General features: G+C 28.9%; 1 protein-coding gene and 1 long non-coding RNA gene across 2 annotated transcripts in view; one reads left to right on the top strand and one right to left on the bottom strand.

Moving 5' to 3' along the window:
* Positions 1-15263, bottom strand: part of LOC142319494 (uncharacterized) — a 493718-nt gene that overhangs the window by 333598 nt on the left and 144857 nt on the right. The window contains exon 2 of the long non-coding RNA XR_012755207.1: positions 5233-5313. This is a non-coding gene — a long non-coding RNA (uncharacterized LOC142319494). The remainder of the gene's footprint in view (positions 1-5232; positions 5314-15263) is intronic.
* Positions 1-15263, top strand: part of LOC142319493 (T-box transcription factor TBX20-like) — a 264934-nt gene that overhangs the window by 120136 nt on the left and 129535 nt on the right. The window lies entirely within an intron of this gene.

Below are 15263 nucleotides of genomic sequence, written 5' to 3'. Positions count from 1 at the left end.
CATACTTTTAATATTATGTATTAATATATTTGATAATGAAAAACACGTACACACAAGCACATATGTAAATATGAAAGTCTAGATATTATTTAGACTTTTCTGTATTACCTTTCATTTTATTCTTTAGATTATCAACCATATAAAATAGATAAGAGAAATACACAGGTATAATAAATCCCTTTCGGCACGCCAAAAGGCGGGGGGTAGATTTCACCGATGCTAAATAGGGGATAAAAAAGACTTCCACCTTAAAGTTAAGAAAAAATTCAAATTTACTCAATACGACAATGGTTGCATGTGAAAAAAATGTCACATGTTTAGCATACGACAAGCCTCATCTTCTTACAACTCCATCAACATTTTGGTCATCCCTTGCTGTAACGCATATCAATATTTGGTCATATCAAAAATTGTTTCAGGCAAAGGTTTTAGGTAATGTTTAGCTGACTAATGACCACTTTAAACCGATTCGATACTGTACCTATTAAGGAAGGTATGATTTTTTTTGTCTTCGAAACCCCATTTTTTCCACCCCCTAGGCCAATAGTTGGTGATATCAAAAAACTTTACTTAGATAGGTCTTAGGCCCTTATCTAAAGAATAGTAGGAACTTTAAACGAATTTTATATTTTAGTTAACAAGAAAGTCATAGAGATATTTTTTTTAAAAGCTTCCCATTTCCATCCCGTGGTCCGATTTTGCCCATTAACGAACTCGATCGAGATTTTGGGTCGTTATATTTTATGTATCAATTTGAAAGTGATTGGCGCAAAGTTACGGCAGTTGTCGTGTCCACAAGAAAGTAAAATATATATTTTCTTGACTTTTTAATCGTAAAGTGCGCGCGCGCGCCTATGCACAATTGACAAAAAGTGGATTAATTTGGTTGCTATATACGAAATTAATAACACAGACAATTCCAAGCAAAGAAGTAAACCATGAGTTCAGCTTTTAAAACTGAACTTCTTTTTGTAAATAATAACAATATCCAATAAAGTTGAATGTTTAGCTTTTACCGATGACTTGCACTCTTTGCAGAATTAGGACAAAAAGCATCAAAAAAATTAACCAACTAAAAGAAACAGCTGAAAAACAGGCTTGTAAATCTCCTATTCAAAGCTAGAAATTATGATAAGTGTCAGTAAATGATATTTGCGTGGTTTCTGAAGGCGTATCCGCAGAAACAATATCCAACAATGAAAATTTATGTATGACTCAGACTTTTTTTGATACCTATTAATTGAAATTGATGCAGCCGTTGTAGAATTACAGGAACGTATACAAACAAGCGAAACAATAAAACAGCTAAAATTGTCTTGTAAATGTAATTTTGTGGTGTTACATTTTCACATCCGAAATAAAAAAAGAAATTGTTTAATGTAAATTTATTAAATTAGATTTAATGTAAATCTCTTGTCTCGGTTCCAATAAATAAGGAACTACAAAACCTTATTGTGAAATTTAAAACTCATAACCTATTTCAGTAACTACTTTAAATATTAATAGCAATCAATGTGCTGAGAACGTTTAGACATCTTAAACAAAAGTTATACCCATTTTAAAATCAAATCTGGTTTTGCAACATTTATTTTTTTAAGAATTAACTACTAAGCGTGATGCTGAGTAATTTTTTTCCCCAACACATTCCACAAAATACGAAATTATTTAGGTTAAATTTTTAACGAATTTCATTAGAATAATTTTTAATAAATTAAGTTTGGAAAATAAATTAGCCGATTAATCATTAATTTATTTTCGAATGACTAAAGAAAGGAATCAAGAATTTTGTAGAATACAGTGAATGAATGTTTTTCGAATTATAAAATCTTTTCAGATTTTCATCTCGGCGATAAACCGCGTTAACTTCGTGACCAAACAAGCAGAAATTTATATATAATAACAACTAGAGATATCTTGTCATTCGATGCAAAAACTACTTGTTACATATTCGAACAGTTACGTTCGCTGATATACATGTATATATGTGTGTAAATGTGTATGAGTGTGTGTGTGTGTATATATATATATATATATATATATATATATATATAAACTTACAAGAGTTAAAAATACAACCGGTTTTAGTGAGGCCACTAGATCCTTTGTAATACGCGAGCGTGGACAGCGGCAAGTCGTTCTGCCGACAGGAGAAAGCCAACCAGAACGTATCATTAACAACGAATATGGAGCATGCCGACGTCCCCTGGCCGACGGGAGCTACAGCCCACCGTTGCAGAAAAAATTGACCACCCACGTCTTTTTGTCTACTGCCCTCTAAAGAAATTAATGTCCGTTTCTTTTCGCAGTCGACACGGGTTTATGTCACACACCCTCGTTTTCATTTAGTAGATGCAGAAAACCGTAGCAAGCTAATAGGGGAATGGAAGTGTGTTTTTATTAGTATTAGTTTGCAAATTTTTGTTTTTGTGATTATATAATTTTCACCTTAAATATGTGCCGTTTATTTTATTTTATTTTTACAAAACAAAAGTCGGATACCGACTGCATTTTACGGTTTTATTATTGTTGTTTTGTTTTTTATTTTATGACTCAAATAAACTCGAGCAAGCAGACGCAAACTGTGTTATGTCTACGATGATAGATGGTTACTGCCTGAGACTATATTTCTCTAGCGTATAGCATAAAATTAAAGTCAAAATAACGCCAAATTTAGATGAATTGATAGAGAAAGAAGTTCAATCACATAAAATCTATTTAGTTTATTGAAATAAAAAATTTAATTTTTTATTTTCATTAAGTATAATAATTATATTTTTAATTTTGTATTTGTCACATACGCACTATTATATTTAGCTTTATAGATAATTTACTTCGTTTACAAAGAATTTAGTCGATCAGGTTTTTTAAATCGAAGGTTTGGAGAACAAAAATGACAAATGTCCCACAATGTGGGTTGTAATCCACGTATAATAGTAAAAAAATTAACTGGTTCTGGATCAATATAGAGAGTGATCGGAGCTTTAATCTTATTCTATTGATTTCCTGACAACAATTGATGCTGCCGTGGATTTAAACAAATATGAAATTTAATGACTGTTAAAATCATATTTGTTATGTTTCGACTTGTATCAAATCAAAAAGATCTCAAGGATTAATTCAGTGGTTCATCTTTTCACCTGTTATTGCCTTAGTTAAATTTAATAACTTGTCGTTTAGAACCTATGCCTCCTCCTCGCTACGCTTGCTAATCCTCAAATCTTTCGTAATGTGTTTTTTAATATTATTTTTTCTTTTTGGTTCATGCATTCTATTCGATTCTTTTGCCGTTTTTTTTTCTTTAATGCTTCTTTATTTTCTATTTTTTAATCTTATTCTCAAATACGAGCATTAAAAAAATCTTGTATTTGATTTCTCTCTGACGTTTTTAAAGACGTTTTAATCTAAGTTTTGTAACAGATATATTTAAAGAAGGGTTCTTCATCCAAATTTTCTCCCTGGTCTTTTGCTCTTTTGTCTGTAACAGATGCTGATTAACATAGTTTTATCTATCTAACTTCTTCATTTTGAATTTATTTAAACATTTTTTTCAATAAAATCAATTTTTGATCGTTAATTTTTACTGATGTTGTTCTTTGTTCATTTTTATTGAAGTATAATATAGACACTAAATCCTCAGTTATAAATATATATACTTATGTTTGTTTCCTTTCTGGACATCTGATGATAAAACTAATAATTTTGTGATTTAAGAAAAATGATGATAAAAATTTTATGAAAACTATTCATATTTGTTTCCTTTTGTTTTATTTATTTACTTTTTTTTAATTTTAAAGATTAATATTGCATGCATTCTATTATGAAATATTACTTTCTGTTTTTTCTTTAATAGGTTTTTCACTTTTATTGTTTTTTATAAGTAAATAAAATAATCTTGCTTTAAGTTTACTTGATTAATTCAGACTGAATAGATTTAAAAAAAAAAAACTAGCTTTAAACTTAATAAAAAAATAACGAAGGTAAGAAATTATGTTAAATCTAAAATAATCTATAACTTTTACATAAAAACATTTAAATTGCTAAATTGATAAAATGATGATATTTAATGATTTTTTTTGTTAAATCTTTAATTATTTTGCTCCAGTTATTTCCAGCTGGATATAAAACAATTAAAACTTAGCTTGTGGTATAAAGTCCCAAAGGTTTTCTGATTCCAGCTTGTTTATAAGAAATACGCAGGCACTCTATATTACGTATAGAACTATCAAACATCTAATTGTTTGATATTATAATATCATATTCGATAATAATATCCAATACTACATTCTGACTTTAAAGTTGAAATTTAAAATATAACAAATGAGCTATTTGGTTATTATGGTATAATGAATATAAAGTGAAATTTTCTAAAGTCGTTTATCTGAAAACCAACGACAATACACTCAAGTCATAACTCAAAACGAATCGAGTGAACTCGCAAACTACAACAAATATAACCTAAACTACTGTGACCAAAGTTTTAAATTGAAACAAGTACCTTCCACCCCGATGTGTATAAACTAAACCTACAATAAATCACGGCTCGGCAATATTTTGTAAACAGTTCTTTTGTCGAATTCGTTACGGCGTCAATCAAAAGTTTCCATTAGAGAAGTAAAAAATTGTTAGGATTTTTGTTGTTTTTTTTTTGTTTAAAATATATAAATATAGATAGACACAATATATTATACACTAACCTCAATTGTATAGCGTTTGCCTATATGACACACAACGAATCTATTGATACGAATAAGATACAAATACCACTGTCTAACAAATCAATAATAGATGATAGTCTTTAATAGTGTAACTAAAGGACTATACAAATAATAACGTCTATCTATTACAAACTCTGATGGTTTCTTTTTAAACATTAAAACAAAAACATCTTTCTTTGAAAAATTATTAAAGGTCATGTTTATACTATTAAAATGTAGTACTACAATAAAAAGTATTCAAAATACTCCATGAAGAAGTATTTAAATTTTATTTTATTTAAATAATACATATTCAGGAAAATATTTTCCCAAATACTTTCTTTTCTAAAGTTTTTAAAAGAAATTATTTTATTTCATTATTCATAAATAAATTACGTTCATGTTTTATTAATAAATAATAATATTGGTTAAATTTAATTATTAACTTTAAATTATTTATAAAAATTACAAAATAAATGAAATGCTTATTTTAAATATACATTTGTAATATTTCTTATTAAGTGGTATATTTACTTACATCAGTCTTAGTATTCTTCAGGAATATAAGTTATCCGTCGAAACTTAATTAGTTTATTCGTCTTCAATATTAGTCGATCGTCTGAAAAAAAATTACTTTATATTATATAGTATATAGTAAATAATATCAATAGTATTATTATTATTTTATTATTATTATCACTTACTCTTGCAGCTACGAATCTAATTTTGATTTATTAATCAAAAACGTTTTAGCTAAAACTAACTGATTGATGGGGGTGCCATTAAATTTGAGGACTATTACTTTTAATTTTTTAAGAGATTACTGTTATTTATTTGTTAATAAATTAACCGTTAAAAATTCATTTAAAAATTAAAATTAATAAAAATAATCCAGTTTTGTTACTAAAAAAAAATTCAATAATTTTTTGTTTTAACCTTGATTAAACTAAGCATCAGAAACCGATGAGATTAATATGTATATTCCAAATATACGCATAAATTATATAAGCATAAAACAATTAATAAGTATGAATTTATATTTTCACGTCTGAAGGAATACGAGTGTATATTCCAGAATTCTGATTAATTATTCGGATCAAAACAAGTGAACTGTGAAAAAAACCTTTCGACTGAAAGTAATATCTGTATATTGTACACGCTGCGTATGAAATTTAGTAAAAAAAAATGAATTTTATTTTCTGAGAAAGAATTTTCAAATTTTGTGATTTTTCCCAAACTGACTAGTTACAAAACCTCATTTTTAGATTAGTAGCGAGAATGTTAAATACATTATTTTTAATATTTATTTAATTTAATATATCAGTTTGTAATGTTGTTTCTGAATAGGATAGAACATTTCCATTATTCTATAAAGTCTTCTATATAGGTACATCTAAGCTGTTTATTTAGGAAATGCTGGTCTATTGAGCTTATCAAAGCAACTTGACGATAATTCACATAAAAAATACAATCTTATAATTTTTTTAAGTAACTTCAACTTTAGTTTTCTCACCTAACGAGAATAAACTCTAATAGATTTTAAGGATTTTTTTTTTTTAGAAACGAATATAATATTTTGAGTCCAATATTATTAGGTCTATTCTATTCTTCATTTAGATTCAGCTACAAAGTATTTCCATAAACGAAACTATTTTAATTTTTAATCATAAATATTTCATTTATTTATTAAGAAAATAAATTTAAGTTGTACTTTCAAAAAAAAAAATCAAGTTATTTTTCTTTATCAATGGTACCATTTTTTAACAGTTCATTTAAAAAGTATCTATACAAAACTATAACGTAATAAGTGTGCACTTTTTATAGATTTTAAAAAGAAATGATTCAGATTAAAAAACTATAAAAAGAGAAATTAATAAAACATAATCAATAATCGTTAAAATATAAACTAAATAAAAACATCATAAGATGACTATTTTTAATTATAAACAGCATTTCTTTAAACCTAGTTAATACAGCAACATAACAAAAAGATAAGCAGAACGTTCTGCATTTATGAAAAACTATATGAAGAAATCATTAATATGGCACCAAAAAAAACTATACTTAAAAAGAAAACTAATGGAAACAAAAGATAATGATTTAATTTATTTAATCTACAGTAATTTATAACAGTCGTACCAATCTACATTGTTTGTAACAAAAAAAAAAATAAACAAAAAACACAGTATAAATTAACAATATACCTACTAAATCATGCCTGTAATTCTGATACTATACAGTTAGTGCATCATTGAATCTTTCCAGAATGACTTCTGCTTTGCAATAAAAATTAAAAGAAAAAAAAGCAATACATATATCCTCCCCAAAATAACAAAAGCTGGATTTCTAGAGGCTGTCATTGATTTATATCTACTTAACCGCACACCATACATAAGATCATTCCGATTATATGAAGTCTTTATTTATATTTGTAACAAAGGAAACAGGAATGCTAAAAATACTGATTATAATAATGAAAAATGAAGTGTAATATCAATAATAATACTGGTAGAAAAAAAATTATTGTTTAGAATAATTATTATTATCATTATAATAATACTAGCATTTATATTTCCTGATAAACATTTTTAATATGATATAAGGTAATGTAATCTAACAATCTGATAGGATATTATTCGTCCAATCAGGTGACATGCAAAAAAGAATAAGGTTATACTAATATTAGGAGTACTAGTGCACTCTGCCGTCAATTGATGTAATCTTTTGAATTACACATAATTACAAGTATTATTTTATAATGACTACATTGTAATAGCATTTTTAAACCTATTTAATACAAACGAACAAATAATAATAATAACAGAAAATTAAAAAAAAAAATAAGAAAAAAGAAAACAGCTACTGCTATTTAGAATTTGATAAAAATCTTAACGTTCTGTAATAGTAACACCATTACTATTATATTTGTTATTATTCTTTTTATTATTATTATTTATACAATACTATTACTACATTTTTTATCAAAAGACTGAAGAATAAGGCCGTTCGTATTTTATACGCTACGTACATACACACTTTTATATTATTGCAATTTTTTTTAGGAATACTAATTGTATTTCTTTTTTTAAATTACAACAAAAAAATTGCATTCTTATTAGTCATTTATCCTGGTAATATTTTATATGTAAAGATAAAAAATAATTAAATATAATTTTTCATCTAATTTTATACTGCAATTAAAAATACAAAAGTAAGTTATAATTGACTAACAAAAAATATTAACTATTTTCCTCCTGTTTTTATAAATTATTATTTTACATAGTATTTATAGTTTAATAACAGCGTAATGATTACGTGACCTTGAACTCATACACGCGTGTGAAAATTTACACCCTATATCTCTTGGATAAGAAATGTTAATAAAATCATTATTACATGCGGTTACATGGACGTTAAATGTTAAGTTTTTGATTTTTAAGATACTTAATAAATATATATTTATTAAGAACAAAGATATTAATATTAGTAGGGGTGGAGACTAACATAAAAATTATTAATTGATATTTGTCTATCTGAGGCGAAAAGGAACTGGCTATTGGCCACTAACTCTTGAATGAAGATGCTTCTTAATAACGTCTAGAATATTTAAATCAGCAGATCAATAGAAATTCATTTAGAAGTTTCTCTAAATAAAATGCTAGAAGACTTTGGAAAGTTTACAGGGTGAAGGGTGATATAACTATTTTTTTTAAAGTAAGATTTAAGTAAATGTTTCTAACTTAAACTGTTTAATCTTGTAAGTTAATTTTTTTTTTTAATGAGGAGTTATAAAGGTAGGAATAGTTTTATCAAATTAATAGAAATAATCAAAATTTTTTAAATGATTTTGTTTGTTCAAATAACACAAAAAAGATTGTAACTCTAGGCGTTCTAAATTTTTATCATAAATAATTATTTTTACTTTTCCGTCTAGCGCTATAGCTGTAGAAGAGAAAGTATTGAAATCGGTTCAGTTTGGGCATATGCGGTTTTCACTTTATCTTAGCTTTTGACAACTAAGAAACCCAAAAAATAAAAAATAAAAAACGGATGGAAATTTTTCGGATGTTCGTATATACGTTTGTGTGTTCGGTGTCAATCTCTAAATCACCTTATATCTCCAGAACTGCTGCACTGATTTTAACCAAATTTCGTCAGATTACTTCAATATATATATAAATATATATCTCGCCTAATTAAGGTCTTATTTTTCTTAGGCACATTTGTTAAATAAAAAATAATACTTGCAAAAAAAGTTTGAAAAATCGAACACCCACCCCCAAAATTCTCTAAAGTAGTGGGTTACTATATCAATAGTACCCTCTGTCACCACAAGGATCGCTAGTGTAGCACTGAATTGTTAAATTAAGTTACTGCCGAGGTGCCGGATTGGGTCGTGCATGGAGCGTCTGTGTTGTATGTTTTTGGCAGGACGGTATCCCCGGTTAGGGTGGTGATGCCAAGGGTCGCAGCGGGACAAGGAGACGTTGCGGTTCCGGTTGTGAGACGATCAACCCCGGTGATCTCAGAGAGCGGGACCGTCGTCGTCAAGGCGGCTGGACGTTCCTTTGCCGACCTCCTAAAAACAGTTAAGGAGACAATTGCCAATGATGAGGCGGGTGAAGTGTTGCTGCGGAAAGGATCTGAAGGCGAACTTTGTATTTGTGTCAAGGTGATATGGTGATAAGGTGTCTACCTTGAAGAGTGTGTTGCCGGACAAGGCTTCGGACCTCAACTTTGATCTGAAGTCAAGATACAGCCGCCAGACGGTGGTCCACCTTCGAGACATCGAGAGCGATATCAGCGAGGCAGAGATTACAGAATCAATAAGAGGGTGGTGGGTGAGGCTGCTGAATTCCGGGTAACCTCGATTCAACCCACCGGATTGGTCTAGTGGTTAACGCGTCTTCCCAAATCAGCTGATATGGAAGTCGAGAGTTACAGCGTTCAAGTTCCTAGTAAAGCCAATAATTTTTACATGGATTTGAATACTAGATCGTGGATACCGGTGTTCTTTGGTGGTTGGGTTTCAATTAACCACTCATATCAGGTATGGTCGAACTGAAAATGTACAAGACTATACTTCATCTACATATCTACATCTACATCTCATACATATCATCCTCATTCATCCTCTGAAGTATTATCTAAACGGTAGTTACCGTAGGCTAAACAGGAAAAAGAAAGAAAGAAAAGGTAACCTCGATTCGCCCGGCGTTCGGCGCGACCCAAAACGCAACAATACTTGGTGCGGCAAAGAAGCTGTTTGAATACCGGGTTAATATTGGGTGAGTGCATTGTCCGGCCCGCATGAGGGACCCCGAGGACAGATGTTTCTGATGGTGGGGTTTAGGCCACATATCCGCCAACTGTCAAGGTGTTGACCGATCAAGCCTCTGCTTTAATTTTGGGAAGGGCTCAATGCATAAGCGGGCTCAATGCATTCACCTACGGTATGTGTGATTTGCGGGAAGGAGGACCATCGAACAGATGAGTGCTCTGGCCGGGCATGAACTTTCGTCGTTGGCGATGTACTGGTGGCCATGGGACATCTGTGGTGGTGAATGGGTGGGGTTGTGACGGGGTGTCGGACAGTCCTCTGTGGAGTCATCGTCCGTCCGGCTTGTATGGATGGATGTCAACGATGAAGCAAGGTGACTTTTGCATGCTTGAGCACTTAAGACCGTGTCCCGGCGGGACGACTTTTGGGTCGCTTCCGTAAGGAGCAGGCACTAGAAAGATCGAGTCCCGGCGTGGGCGACTCTCGGGTTGCCCGTGTTAGAGACAGGCAATAAAAGTTCTGGCCGGGTCTGTTAGAATCCTTGCACTGGGGGGTTAGAGGCGTGGAATCTTTCAGGGCTGTGTTATGCTTAAATGCGGGTCCGACCCTGGGAGGCTTCGAGAAAAAAAAACTGTGTTTTCAGTTTTCCAGATTTAATTTTTGCGAATCTTTGTATAAATTTTATTGATTTAATAAATTAATATAAATTATTTTACTTTAGTGAAGTAAATGGACAAATAAATTAAAAATATAAATGGGTTTAATTTACTAATAATTTTCACTTTTATCAAGCTAGGAAGGAACTTTAAATTTTAACCTTTATGCAAATACCGGAAAGGTTCATTGTTTTATCATTGTTAAAAATCTATTTTTTTAATATATTCAATTTTCATTTCACTTATTCATAGAATGAGAAAATTATTAAAAATGAAATAATTTCATCAAGCCTTAATCTAAAATCGAATTTTTAATTTATACGTTAAATTAAGTTAGCTAAGTAATTAAATGATAATTAAAATTAGTTATTTTAATAATATATTTATTGTACAATTTCATTTTAATCCTTATGTACTTGAATCATTGAAATTCATTTAATAGCTCTAGATGATGACAAAAGTTTTGAGATGTACTTGACCATATTTTATGGACTGACATAATCCTAAATGTATTTACAAATTATTTATTTTGTACATATTTAAAAATCAAAGGTTTTTTTTATTTTATTAATAAATGTTGTATGAAGTAGTCAGTTTAATAATCACTTTATATTGTTCAGTAAATGATTTATGAATGGAAATTAGGTAATGTGTTAGATCATGGTTCATAATAAAAAAAAGTAATAAATACTGATTGAATGAATGATCAAAATATTGTATTTTAATTTGATGATGCCATCTTTTATATTTTCTTCTTTTTTTTGCAAATTAAAAAAAAAGGAAAAAAATGTTATCACTTTGCTATTAATAAATATGTATTGGTCTTTTAACAAAGCTATATGAATATATAGGCAATAATAATATAGAGAAAAAACCACTTAAACAGATTTAATAATAAAAATTGAAATGCATCAAACTGAATTCGGAAGAAGTGAAATAATGAAAGGTTTAAAATGAGATATCGGGACTGTGGGCTACATCGCGTGATACCCTCAGGCTACATTATACCACGACACTGTTGGTGTTAGAAATTAATTGGGCAATTTTAGGAAATTATGTCAGCTACACCGTGTAGTGTGGTTGTAATCGGTGTGTATAAGAAACCTTCAGGCGACGGCTTCGGCTTAGTATTTTTTTTATACTCTTTTACTTTTTCTTTCTTTTTTTTTGTTGCTAACCCCCAGGTCTTCTTTTCGTAACCAAAACATATTGATGATGATCATATGACCTCCATTTAAGAATTAATTGTTCAATTCAAAAATCAGATTCAAAAGAAAACTTTTTTTTATTAATTCCAATCGGCCGTTTATTAATTTATTAAGAAACGCTTTCGGTTACACTTTATTTTTATGCTTTTAGAATTGTGAATATAATCTCGCTTATTTAAAAGCATGTAATTTTCAATCATAGAATTACCCGTAAATTTAGTTTATTTCTTCTTGAAAATTCATTTCTCAAATTATTACTTTATCTTCAATCATTTCACAGGTTTGATGCAATTCACCATTCCGTTCTATTCTATGCTATGCTTTTAAAATCAACATCATGCTATATCATACATCCTGCATTAAGCGGTTCACATATACTTTATCCTTGTTTGTTTTTATTTTTGTACTTTATCTTCTACAATTCTTTTATTACTGAATTAACCTAACGCAAATTCCTTAATATGTACCCAACTAGAACAAACTTTGACAAAATGGTTTTTTGTAACTTCTCTTAAAACCTTCATTTTAAACTTTTTCAGTGCCGAAATATTTTAAAATTTCAAAAACTTCCATTCTTTATCTTTCTGGCTTTTCTGTTACTCTTCTTTAGATTTAAAAAAAATATTATATTTTAAGGATAATACATATTTTTATACATTTATTTTTAATTCCTAAGTTTACTAATATTTTTTTATAGTAAAATTAGGATACTTTTATCAAATAAGCACTTCAGTTCCAGGATAAAACCATCCCCACCAAATTATAAAAATAATAAGGATATAGTAATTATTAATAGTCTTACATCCTTAGCATGGAGACAGCTGGCATTTAGAAATCAGTCAAAAATATTATAAGAAAAGGGATTAAGAACAATAAAAAAGGTTATACAGAGAGAATGAAACAATTCACCCAAACAGGGATATTACGAAACCGAGACAAAACACACCGGAGTGCTTCAAGTCTTTTCTTACAATCCCGGCAACAATTCCTTCGAAGACCAAGGTAAGTTTTTACCATGATGGAAAAACACATCATTAACACTACTTTGAATTGATGAATTCAAATATTTATGCACAATATATTAATTTTCTCCAAATAATAAAGAATTATACAAGAGTGTCTCTATAAGGAAAATACTTGTTCTTTTACAGAATTGTACGATATGTTAAAAATTCTTTGAATTGTTCATAAAAAAAAAAATCCTATTAAACTACATAATTATTGTCACCGATTAATTTTCTGCATTCTTTGATAATAGATGTTAATGGTTTCTAAATTTTTTGTATTAGAAAATAAAATTGCCACGCAATTAACACTGCAGATAGGAGAGAATTTTCCTAAAAAGAATTCTTTACCACTTTTCAAGCGTCTCTTTTATTTATCAATGAAATCACAATTTTATTACAGAAAATATTTGAAGAGATCAGCGGAAAGTAAATGTTTTTGTAAACTTCTGTTTCCAATCTTAGTTCTATTCTTCCGATCTCTGGAGGGATTATAGATGTGATAGTCGTCCAATGCTGCAGTAGACTAAGTATCCTCTCGGTTGGAGTAATAAGTTGAGGTGTGTTCATGGATAAGTCGTATTTTGTCACTATTCACTTCTTTTTTTATCCTTTGTACTATTTCTTTTGTTTGGTTCCTTAATTATAGGTTTTTTCCGGTTGATTAATGCTGAATATAACGCAATTTGTAGAGCCAAATGAGATAGGTACGATCTGATGAGGAAAGTTGTTTGAAGAGAAATTTGGGACTTTGTTTTTTTATTCAGAGATGTCACAAATGCCATCACCAATAACGCATGAATTATCTATGGGGAAAAGTCGGGTTTTCTGATTTCAAAAATTTTAAATACAATTTGATATAATATGAATAAAGATTTCATGTCGTATAGTAACGTTTATTAAATCTTTAAACATAACCTATTTAATACGTAATAATGATTTGTAAATGTTCTATTTACTGAAATGTTTTTTTTTAATCATTCTCGACGAATAATTTTGTAACTTGGAACAAATTATTCCAAGCAAAATACTTGTCCCTCTTTTTAAAAATATCAAGCCATGAGGATGGATGACAACTCACAATCTGAGAACCTTAGACTACCTTAAGTTGCACTGAATAAAACGAAACTAAACAAATTTATAAATACATAAAAATAAGATTTAAAAAATACATGTCGATATATGAAATTTCCTTACTTAATTAATTTAGGGATACTGTTTTTCTCGTTGTAGGAGTAGGAAAGATTCAGGGGAAAATACCTGGCTGTAATCTGAATGGATTTTATAGTAAAATTTTTTCTTTCAATAATTCCTGTAAAATATATGCTGACTAAGTATAAAACTTGTATCACTTTAAATACTAGCTTTTTCATTTATTATAGCTATTTAAGTTGTTATAGAAGTCTTTTTAATACGAATGTAGAAACTCAAGTAAGGTACACTAGTGTTTATGACGTCATAACTATAAATTAAATATTATAATTATATAGATTTATTAATTCAATCTCACGCATAAAAACACAATAGTCTCTGTTAATGAGAAACAACTCTTTTAAACAGATACGTGCAATTGTAATAATTTACCATGGTAATAATACTATTACAATGTAACTGCTTCTATTATAATTAGTATTACAACGGATGCATTAATTTAGTACAATAACTTAAATCACTTAACTTGTTGATTTTAATCTGTACTTGAGCATTACAATTATTACAACTTATCGAGCTTATTGCTCTTTTAAAATATAATTTAACAACAAACTGTTGTAAGAAGAGCTGTATTGACAGTTTAGTGGAAAAAACTGTTGAGAGTACGTACTCTCAACAGTTCTGAACGTTCAGAACTGTTTAAGTAACAGAAGTTAAGAATTAAATACACGTTTCGATTTTTAAGCAATCCTAAATAAATTTTGATAAAATTTCAAAATTACTCTTGAAAAGTAATAAGTATCGTTTTTTTTAAAATTATTTGTAAGCGGATTGTTAACCATTACAACTACTGATTGTTTAAGTATATAAATGCACATTAACTTCGTAATGTTTCTATAATGTAAACGGTTTTTGAGCGTAACATCAGTTTGTTTAATACTATGCCATATAGATATAAATGAACTTTTTCCGTAATAGTATAAAAATTTATCTCTGAGAGGCATCAATAATACAATTTTTGGATTTTGGAAGAGTTTTCAACAAAATCTCAAAATTACGAAAATATATACTCGTACATCTAATTTCCTTTACTCTTCTAAGGAGATAGTTTAGGATCTACTATACTTATAATGATATGGGTTATTATATATATAAATCCATGATTCTATTGCCATGATATGTCTATGATTTAATTCCGTAATATGATATTAAACCATATAATTAAAAATAAGATGATGCAGTTCCGTTACGGTCTTGACCAGACCCTC

The sequence above is a fragment of the Lycorma delicatula genome, chromosome 2, assembly GCF_047948215.1.
Source record: "Lycorma delicatula isolate Av1 chromosome 2, ASM4794821v1, whole genome shotgun sequence".
Taxonomy (NCBI): domain Eukaryota; kingdom Metazoa; phylum Arthropoda; class Insecta; order Hemiptera; family Fulgoridae; genus Lycorma; species Lycorma delicatula.
This window is presented reverse-complemented; position numbering and strand designations above follow the sequence as displayed.